We start from the raw sequence: 9,201 nt of genomic DNA, 5'->3' as shown, positions 1-9,201 counted from the left end.
GTTGCAACCTAACAAATGCCTCTGAAATTATATTTCAGTTGTATAGCATTTCTCAAAAATAAGTGAGATGACTCACTAATCGCTGACAAAGTCCAGGAACCTGTCATGTCATCCCCAGCCACCCCTTAAGTGAGAGGCAGCCAAAACCCTACAAACCAAAAGTTAGCTCCATTTTAAAGTGTAATCCTAAATCAGAATGACTCAACATTGTGTCTCTACAAATAGAGACCCACACCTTTCCAGCCCAAACTGTAAGGCACAGGCTGATAAATAACTTGTTCGTGCAAATTAAATATATCGATGAGCCCACTGAGACATGTGAGCATTTCCATAAAGGGAAAGGCCACAGAACAACTCTGTCCCTCACGTTGCCCTAGAACAAAACGGCCTCACAGTTGGAAAACTCTGTCTATGACACAGGAGGCAAATCTCCAAGCACCGGAACCGTGGGGTTACAACCTCCAGAACTGGGAGAAACACATGCTGGTGGCAATATGTGATAATAACCCAAGCTGATTTCACACTGAGTACAGAGAAATTGGTAGACTTTGAGCTAGAGGTAGAAATCAGGTAGATGGAGACCTATACCAGCATGACTGAGAACAGACAGTCACACATACACACAGGCTTTTACGAACCGCAGAGGTTTTCTGGGGTGTTTGGGATCTTAAATGCCCACCTAAGTCTGTCAGTGAGATATTGAAGTTTGGGTATTCAGCCTAGATAATGACCAAGAGTAGAGACTTTCAGGAAGTAGAGTCTGTTAGAAGGAAGTTTTATTACCAGGAGCAAGACTTTTCCTGTTTATCTTTCTGGTTTCTGTTGTCATGATGTGAGCAGTATGATTCCACCGTATGTTCCCACCATGATGTACTGATTGCCTCAACAAAAGCCTAAAGCAATGGACCTAGCCAATCATGAATTAAAACCTTTGTAACCATGAGCTAATATTAACCCTTCTTCCTCATAAGTGGATTTTCAAATCATTTTTTTCTTTTTGCCAGTGAGAGCTAACACATAAACCAGGTAGCCAAGCAGAGCCCCTACCTTGACCAGTTTCTTATTGCTGCCAAAATAAATCATATTAAGCCTTATGGCTATTAAAACCTAGGCAGGTAAATCTGGCTATATGGAGGTGAGTAGGAAAATTTCTTCCTCCGCAACTTCCAGGGCCCCACATACTGGGCTGTGGCCCCTGCCTCCTGAAATTGGCAGTAAGGACAGTACTTCTCATATATCCCCCAGGCAATGATATCAACCCCCACAGCCCTGCCGAAGAATCCTCCTGAAAACTTTGGTCACCAGGAAGCTTAGAAGGCTTTATTCTGTGAAGTCAGTTGACCACCAACATCCATTCTTTCTGACCACTGTATGGAACCTGAGTTCCTACAGACGGGGTTGACAGGGCTACAGGGACAACTGGAGCAGGAAACCAACCAATCACTGATCACCCCGACTCTGAACCAGAGTCGGAAAAAGAAACATACCTGCTATTTGAGACCTGGGCCTGGGAGAGGAACATCTTTATCCCTGAATCCAGGACTAAAGACATGTGCCCTGTCTCTGAAACTAGTATCCAAGAAGCACACTTTGTCCTGAGAATCGAGTCAGTGAAAGAAATATGCCATGATCCTAAGATTAGAGTCAAAATGCTAAAAAGGATCAGTGAAAGAAACACTGTTTGACCATGAAATCAGAGCCTTTTCTGCCCCTGACCAGCTAAACTGGCCAATCCTTGAGCAGGGAAAAACTAACCAGTCCTTCTTCTCACTGGGAAAACTCCACCCCTAAGAAGCCCTATATAAGCCTTTCCACCCCGTCAGTTAGGAGCTGCCATTAACCCTTCCCTGGTAGAGGCAGCCGCTCTCCTGGATTCCTCTTTCCCAAACAAATCCCTTTCTCAAAAAACACTTGGGTGATGACCTTTATTCACCAGCGTTGACCAGAAGAACCTGGCTGGGCCTTCCCTTAGGGGACTGAGCTGAAAAACCTTGCTAAGATGCTCCCTATGAAATCTCAGCAAGGCAGAGCAGAATAGAAGAACCTTGCTAGGATGCTCCTTAAGGGGGGCTGAGCAAGGCCAGGCAGGAAAAAGTAACAACTTTTTTCCGGAGCCAAAGACATTGCTACATTTCTGCAGAGGCTTCCCTTTAGCAGAGTGTTAGCAAAAGAAGAAACATCTTGGGACTAAGAAGCAGATAGTTCTGCTAGGATGTTCCCTTAAGGGAACAGAACAGAACTCAACTGTAGCAGCTCTCCAGGAGAAGAGCAGAATTGCTATATACTGCGGGGAGACCATCCCCCACCACACCCAGCTTAGGTAGCTTGGCTTTCAGATAGTCAGGACACCTTTTCTCCAGGGCTGAGCTGTCCCATTGTGGCTCTAGCCTCCTGAGCTGTCCTATTGCAGCTCTGGGTAGTCTGGCTTCCCGACAGTCAGGACACCTTTCCTGAGCTATTCTATTGCGGCTCTATCCTCCAAAGCTGAGATGTCCTATTGTGGCTCCAGCTTCTACAGCTGTCTTATTGCAGCTCTACCCTTTAGGGCTGAGCTGTCCTATTGTAGTTCTAGCCTCCAGAACTGTCCTATTGTGGCTCTACCCTCCAGAGCTGTCCTATTGCAGCTCTAAGTATATCCTGGCTTCCCGGTAAGTCAGGATATCCCTGCACACTACTGTAACACATTCCCCCACTGAAGACATTTTCTGTTTACAGTACTGTTTTCTACTTTCTCTTCTACACCCTCTGGAGCCAGACAACCATACTCTGCACTAAACCCTCCCTACTCTGATTCTGGAAACATCTTTGTCCCTCAATGAAGTTTGAATTTAGCAAAAACTAGCCCAAAGTCTAACTCCAACTGGCCTCTATGACCGTGACTCTACTTCTCTATCCAACCCACCCTTGCTTCTTTGTCTGACTTCAGTGGATACGCAAATCACTATAACTAAGTTTTTAGGGGACAGGCAGAGTCACCAACTAGAGAAACATTGCTTTGGCTCAAGCAATAGATAGTTCAGTGACTTCATATTACACACAGTGAAAATAAACTAAGAAATGCCACCAAAGCTTCGCCTGTGCCCACTGTTTCCTTCATTTCCCCAAAGTCCCCACTTACATGGCATTGCCCGCGGTGGAGAAGAAAGCACTCAGCAATCCAGGGCAGGAGGCTGGGGCTGGCAAGGGCATCACCCTGGAGCCACCAGATGCCTGGGTTTAGATACAGACAGTGACAGAGCTGGTCACCATATACTAGCCACCCCCCCCATGTCCTGAGTTTAAATGTACTAAATACCCAATAGCAAGTTGGTCCATCCTAACCTCCAACCAGAGATTCAGGCATATGTTTTTTTTTTCTATTTTGGGTTAAATAAAAAAGAGAAAAAAATCCAAATACAGAGGATTATGTCCAACACACCTGATGCAATGACTGCCCTTGGCTTCCCAAATATGTTCTGTGAATTCTGCTGGAATATATATGACCAGTTGATGGTAAGGAATGAGGCAGGAAGAGGCGCTCCTCCGTGTGTCAGTACTGACTTCATTCTCCCAAGAAAAGCAGTGACTCCGTGGCACCTTCTATTTCTCATTTTCCTTCTTCTCAGGAAGAGCTTCTCTGTTAACAGGAGGCAGTTTTACAGCAGTGTGCCTGGTTAGGGGTAGTCCTAGAAACAACAGTAGAGCCTCTCCGTGGGCTGATTCCTGAACGGACTGTCATATCGGATTTGTTTGCTCAGTCATACCCGTACTCTCAGAGGTACTGAGGGTGTGGAAATAAGTGATTGAGATTGGTGAATCCACATGAAAAGTTCACACTTATTGAGCAAGAAAGGGATAAATAAAGTACACTAAGACTGTGGGCTATGTCCCGCGTGGTGCTCATGTGGATTCCTCCGTGAGCATTGATACAGGAGCACAGTAAAATACTGTAAATATAAGAGGACAGCACGCTATCAGATTGGTTAGATTTTTGCTTCTATAAACCTTGTATCTGCAATTACCAATTTTTCTCGCCGTTACTTTTTAAGTGACTAGTTTCCTAAAGTCAATCTATGACAGAAGAGTTAAAATAATGTTGTCTTTATGTATCCCATAGTCCTCAATAAACATATTTAATGTTGCAAACTAAAAACTTTCACTTCAATAATTAAACATACGAAAGTTTACTTAATTGTAGAAATGTATGATATAGGCTGCCTGTTGGCCTGTTGGCCTGTTGGAAGGCAGGTGCTGCCACCTAGTGCCTAGTTACAGTATGTGGCAGCCCTGCATGCAAGGCCAGAAGGTTCTCTAGCAATCAAATCCTCTGGTTCCCTTGTAGGAATATCATCAGTTATTATCTTAAACACACTACTGTAAAGACAGAGACAGAATCATAGTCTGAACTTCAGAATACTGAGCATGGGTTTCTGAGTGTGTGTGTGTGTGTATTGTGTGTATGTGTGTGTGTGAGTGTGTGTGTGTGTGTGACTCTAAGCAACATTGAAAAGCTACAACTAAGAGTGGATGAGGACTGAGACAAAACGGAGGGGTGATGCTGCTACTGGAAGATTCCCACTAAGACACACAACATACAGTCTGAGGAAATGAGACAGAAGGAGCACAGGAGAAGCAGAGAGGCCTGGGCCTCTCGCTTTGGGCTTGTGGCTTCTCCTAAGGTGAAAGGTGCTCCGTTCTTTGTGTTCCTCTTGGATAGTAGTGATAGAACACAGGTCATTTTGTTGTAGCAAAGTGTGTAACAAACAGAAGGGAAATGATGTTTTGGATCTTTAAGCAAAAACAACAACAACAAAACAAAAAAGAGGCAGGAGGCAGCAGAGGATGATGCCTAAAGCCAGAGACAGATGCCAAGCCAATGGAGAGTTGGTGATCAGCCTGCTTGAGATGCAGGTGATCATCGGGCCTCCTAAGAGCAACATGGTGACAATATCAGAGTGATGGTCATTCCACGAGCTCTTGCCTGACAGTCTTGGCCTGTGTTCACTGAAATTACAATCTTTTATTTCTCCTTTGAAAAGTTTGATCGAAAGAGCAAGGTTATCAAATACTTCATTGATAAAATTCTGAAGCTGAAACTAAAGGGGAAAATGAGATTGTAGGTCAGGGCAAAATACGGTGCATCGGCATGAAGAATTGAACTAGGATCTGTCCCCAAGTCAGGTTCCCAGCTGGTGGCTGCTGTCTGGCCTGGTTCTGGGCCCTTCTTCAGTAGAGAAAAAGTGTCATACTTTGGCATAAGTCAAAAGCATTCTAATGGGTCTGATTGTCATCCACGTGAGCCCTCGGGAATCTGCTGAGCGTAACTCCCTGAGACGTCCCTCAGACGAAGTCTCAGGATAGCACTGCAAGGCCCCACTTGAGGGATAGGACTGAGAGTCCTAAGCCAGTGGGTAAGAGACAAACTCTAGAGACTGTAGTGGTGATTTGTGCTACCTTCCTTGATTCTCATAACTGAGCACACTGGGTAGCAAATCATTGGAAGGGACACAGAAGTATCCTTAGTCTTACGGACCCTTCCTACTGTTCTCTCACCTACATCTGACTTGCCACGAGTCCTGGAGATACCACTTGGCACACAAGTTAGTAAGGCTCAGAGATAAGAGCTTGTAGGGCAAGGCCATCAGTAGTTCTGTCCTAAAATGGCCTCAGAGGAGGATGGAAGAGGATGCTCACTCAAGACCACTGCTGTTTCCAAGGAAACTGGTAACAACAGTCACAACATGGGATTTACATGGAAACTGTGTGGATCATAGCAGATTTAGCCAGTGAGGCACTGGCAAGGATGAGCTGGATGGAGTAGCTTCGAAGGCAACCTGGTCCACAGTACATTGGCTAAGTAGCAAGCAGCACATAAGAAGCTTTTATGCATGGCTCAGAATGTGACCCCTGAGCAGGAGTGTAGCCGTAGGTCTCCTGTGAAGCAGCTTCTGACAAGGGCATGGGTAACCATACCATGGAGGACCATGAAGACCTGAGTGTTTCCAGAACAATGCAGACACAAGCCTAAAGACACAGACATCCTCCGTGATCTCAATGGATGAGACACTTCTGACTTTGGGGTGAGAGGGCTCCTATCTCTTCTGGTGTTTCCTTAATGTCCCCCTTTCTATCCGGCATCAATAGAAACTTCTACCCACCTTGTGGGACTGAGGTAATGATTAACCCCTTCAGTCCTTGACAAAAACTATTTCATTAGGAATCTCTTGCCATTCTGCTGTACTTACTCCTTTATTTAAACCTAAAGCTCATGGCGTTGTCCTGAAGACAGATTTAGGGCAGCTGATGTCCTTTATCTATTCTGCTTCTCAATACGGTGAAAATGGTTAAATCCTTTTGGCATTACTTATCTCTTTACTTAGCATATCATATCATAGTGGCTGAAGCTAGTCTATTAGGACTCCCGGAGTGACAGGTTTGCCCTAAGATTCCTCTAGCAATATATACAGGAGGCAATGGAAATTTTTCGGCCAAGAAATTTGAAATTGTGTGACAGATACACATTCCCAGGAAAGTATTAGTTATCAAAGTTAATGAAGAAGCAAGAGCTTGGATATATTAAGAGGAAAAATCTTGATAGTCTTGAATAGTGTTCATCTAAAACACAAAGACTGGAGGAAGAAATGTTTAGTGGAGCCTTCTCCCTTGTTAATCTACAAGTGAATTCATCCATTCCATTCAATTATTTGGTGACAGTGTACAGGTTACTCTGTACTGTGCACCAAAGGTACTGGTGACTGTGATAGGTGCAAATAAAAGTGCTTTGCGCCACGCTTTTATTCTTTTAGGCCACCAACCAGCCCCCAAATCATGACAAAAAGACTCATTATTAGTTGTGAATGCTCAGCCTAGCTTAGACACATTTCTGACCAGCTCTTTTACCTTAAATTAACCTGTTTCTCGTTATCTAACTTCTGCCTCGAGGCTTATTACCTTTCCTTCTTTTGTGTATCTTACTGCTTCTGCCTAGCTTCTTGCCCCAGGTCTTTCTCTCCTCTCCTTCTTCCCTTCTCTTTCGAGCCTAGATTTCTCCTCCTATTTATTCTCTCTGCCCTGTCAGCTCTGCCTGTCCTTCCTCTGCCTAGCTATTGGCTGTTCAGCTCTTGATTGGACCAGTCAGGTGCCTAAGGCAGGCAAAGTGAAACAGACACCACACATCTTTACATAATTAAAGTGCAGCCTTACATTGTTAAACATTTGTAGCACAAACAAAAGAAACACACCTTTACATAGTAAAGTCATATTCTGCAGCATAAATAGATGTAGCACATCTTTGCCTGGTTAAACAAATATTCCACAACAGTATATAATTTCATAAACAATAAAACAAGCACATGGCAAATCGTAAGTAAATACATAATATGGGTAAAAATACTGGTGACATTAAACCATGTTGTGGGTGGAACAGTGTCGTCAGGAAGGTATGAGGAAGTGCTAGCCAGGACCTATAAGGATGAAATGTAGCCTACTTACAGTTCTTACAGATGGAGGTATATTTAGATGAGATTGTGGGAGGTTAGACTGGGAAACTCTGAAGGGAAGAAGGCCTCCGCAAGCTCCACATGTCTTGGAGTGCCGCAATGCCAGGACTGAGCGCTCAGCAGAGTGCACCAGGGCCCTCAGGAGCTGGACCCATTCATCAGCCTGGACCACTGACCTCCAGGAACAAGGGATCCTTCTTTCCCTCCAGATTTCCACCAGAGTTGCTAGTACCTTGTTAGAGCAGTCCAGGGAACCAAGACAGCAAATAAAGAGGCTAAAAAGTAAAAGTGAGCAGCCAGGAAAGTCAGTAAAGGTCTGGATGATTGCAAGGACACCATGACACCCGGAACATGGGGCTAGGGAACAAATGATGGTGCTGAGAAAAACAGACAGATTGTGGAAAAGCTAGCAGCGTTCATCGTGGTTGGAGATTCTGCAGGACCAGACCGCAGAAGGGGAAGCGGGACTTCAGAGCAGTGGACACCTGTGAAATATTCAAGCAAAGCACTTAAAAGCAATCTTGTCTGTGTGAACTATCTCTAGCTGTGGTCTAAAGAATTATCTATGGGATGGACGCCTGTGGTAGGAGTACAGAACAGGGCTAGAACAGAGATGCCATCAGACAAGGCCATGGTACTTCAGGCATCTAAAGATGAAGGAAAGACTCACTGCTGCATGTGGAGGAGTCTGGGCTGGGTCCTCCAGGAAGCGAGAGGGGAAAACAATGCTGATTTCTTAACTATGTACTCAGGGTACGATTCCAGAGCCTAGGAATTCAGTCACATGTTAACACTGTTGCTTTTATTTCCTTTGCTGCAAATTGATCTCAGGGCTGGGAGCCATCATGACGGCGAAGAAAGTGCAGTTACTCTCTATTTCATATCTTTACTGAAGTCAGTTCAAAGCACACCAGGAATAGGCATTCCCCAGACCCCCGAGAAAACTCTAACTCACTCACACACCAACTCTAAGCAAACGACAGTAAAGCTGAATGGGGAGGGCCCTGGGCCCTTATCCTGGAAAACTGGGAACATCCTGCCCTCCTTGAAGCAGAACTTTAGGTCACACTCAGATGACCTTGAGACTTCTTTTTCCCCTTTCTTTCTTCCCTTTAGTGAAGACAGTGGGACACATGGACCTGAGAAACAGAGAAGCCCAAGTCTGAACAGGACAGATGAGGCAACCATGAGAGCCTGGGTATGCCTCTGGGAAAAAGGAAAAAGACTTTCGGGTGGGCAGCTGCTAAATGCGTGAAGGATATTCCACAGCCAAGTGAAGGAGATAGGCTAGGACCATCACTGTGTTCAGACTAGTAGAGATGGGCTACAACATCATTGTTCATGTCACCCCACTACAGGAAGAGTGAGCACAGACTGGATAACAAGGTGCATTCATTTATGCAATATGCATATGTTACGGCATAAGGGCTTCACACTTCTGGCTCCTCAAGGTTTACACAGGCATTAGTATAGATTTTGCTTTATTGATAGAGATTTAAGGTCAATTTTGAATGTATATAGGTTGTTAATGAATAATCATTAATAATAGTTAAGCTTGTAGTTATGTTAGTTAAGATTTTCTAGATGTGCATAGATATATTTTAGATAGGCATTCATCATATTTTTCAAAGATTATAGAATATGGCATTTTAAATGTTTTAATAACTTAGGACTTTTCATGACAATGAGACACTCTGCTCCTGGCAGCACCAATCTACTTCAA

Source organism: Alexandromys fortis, unplaced genomic scaffold (assembly GCF_014885135.2).
Source record: "Alexandromys fortis isolate MF-2015 unplaced genomic scaffold, M_Fortis_MF-2015_v1.1 scaffold_237, whole genome shotgun sequence".
In the NCBI taxonomy this organism is placed as follows: domain Eukaryota; kingdom Metazoa; phylum Chordata; class Mammalia; order Rodentia; family Cricetidae; genus Alexandromys; species Alexandromys fortis.
This window is presented reverse-complemented; position numbering follows the sequence as displayed.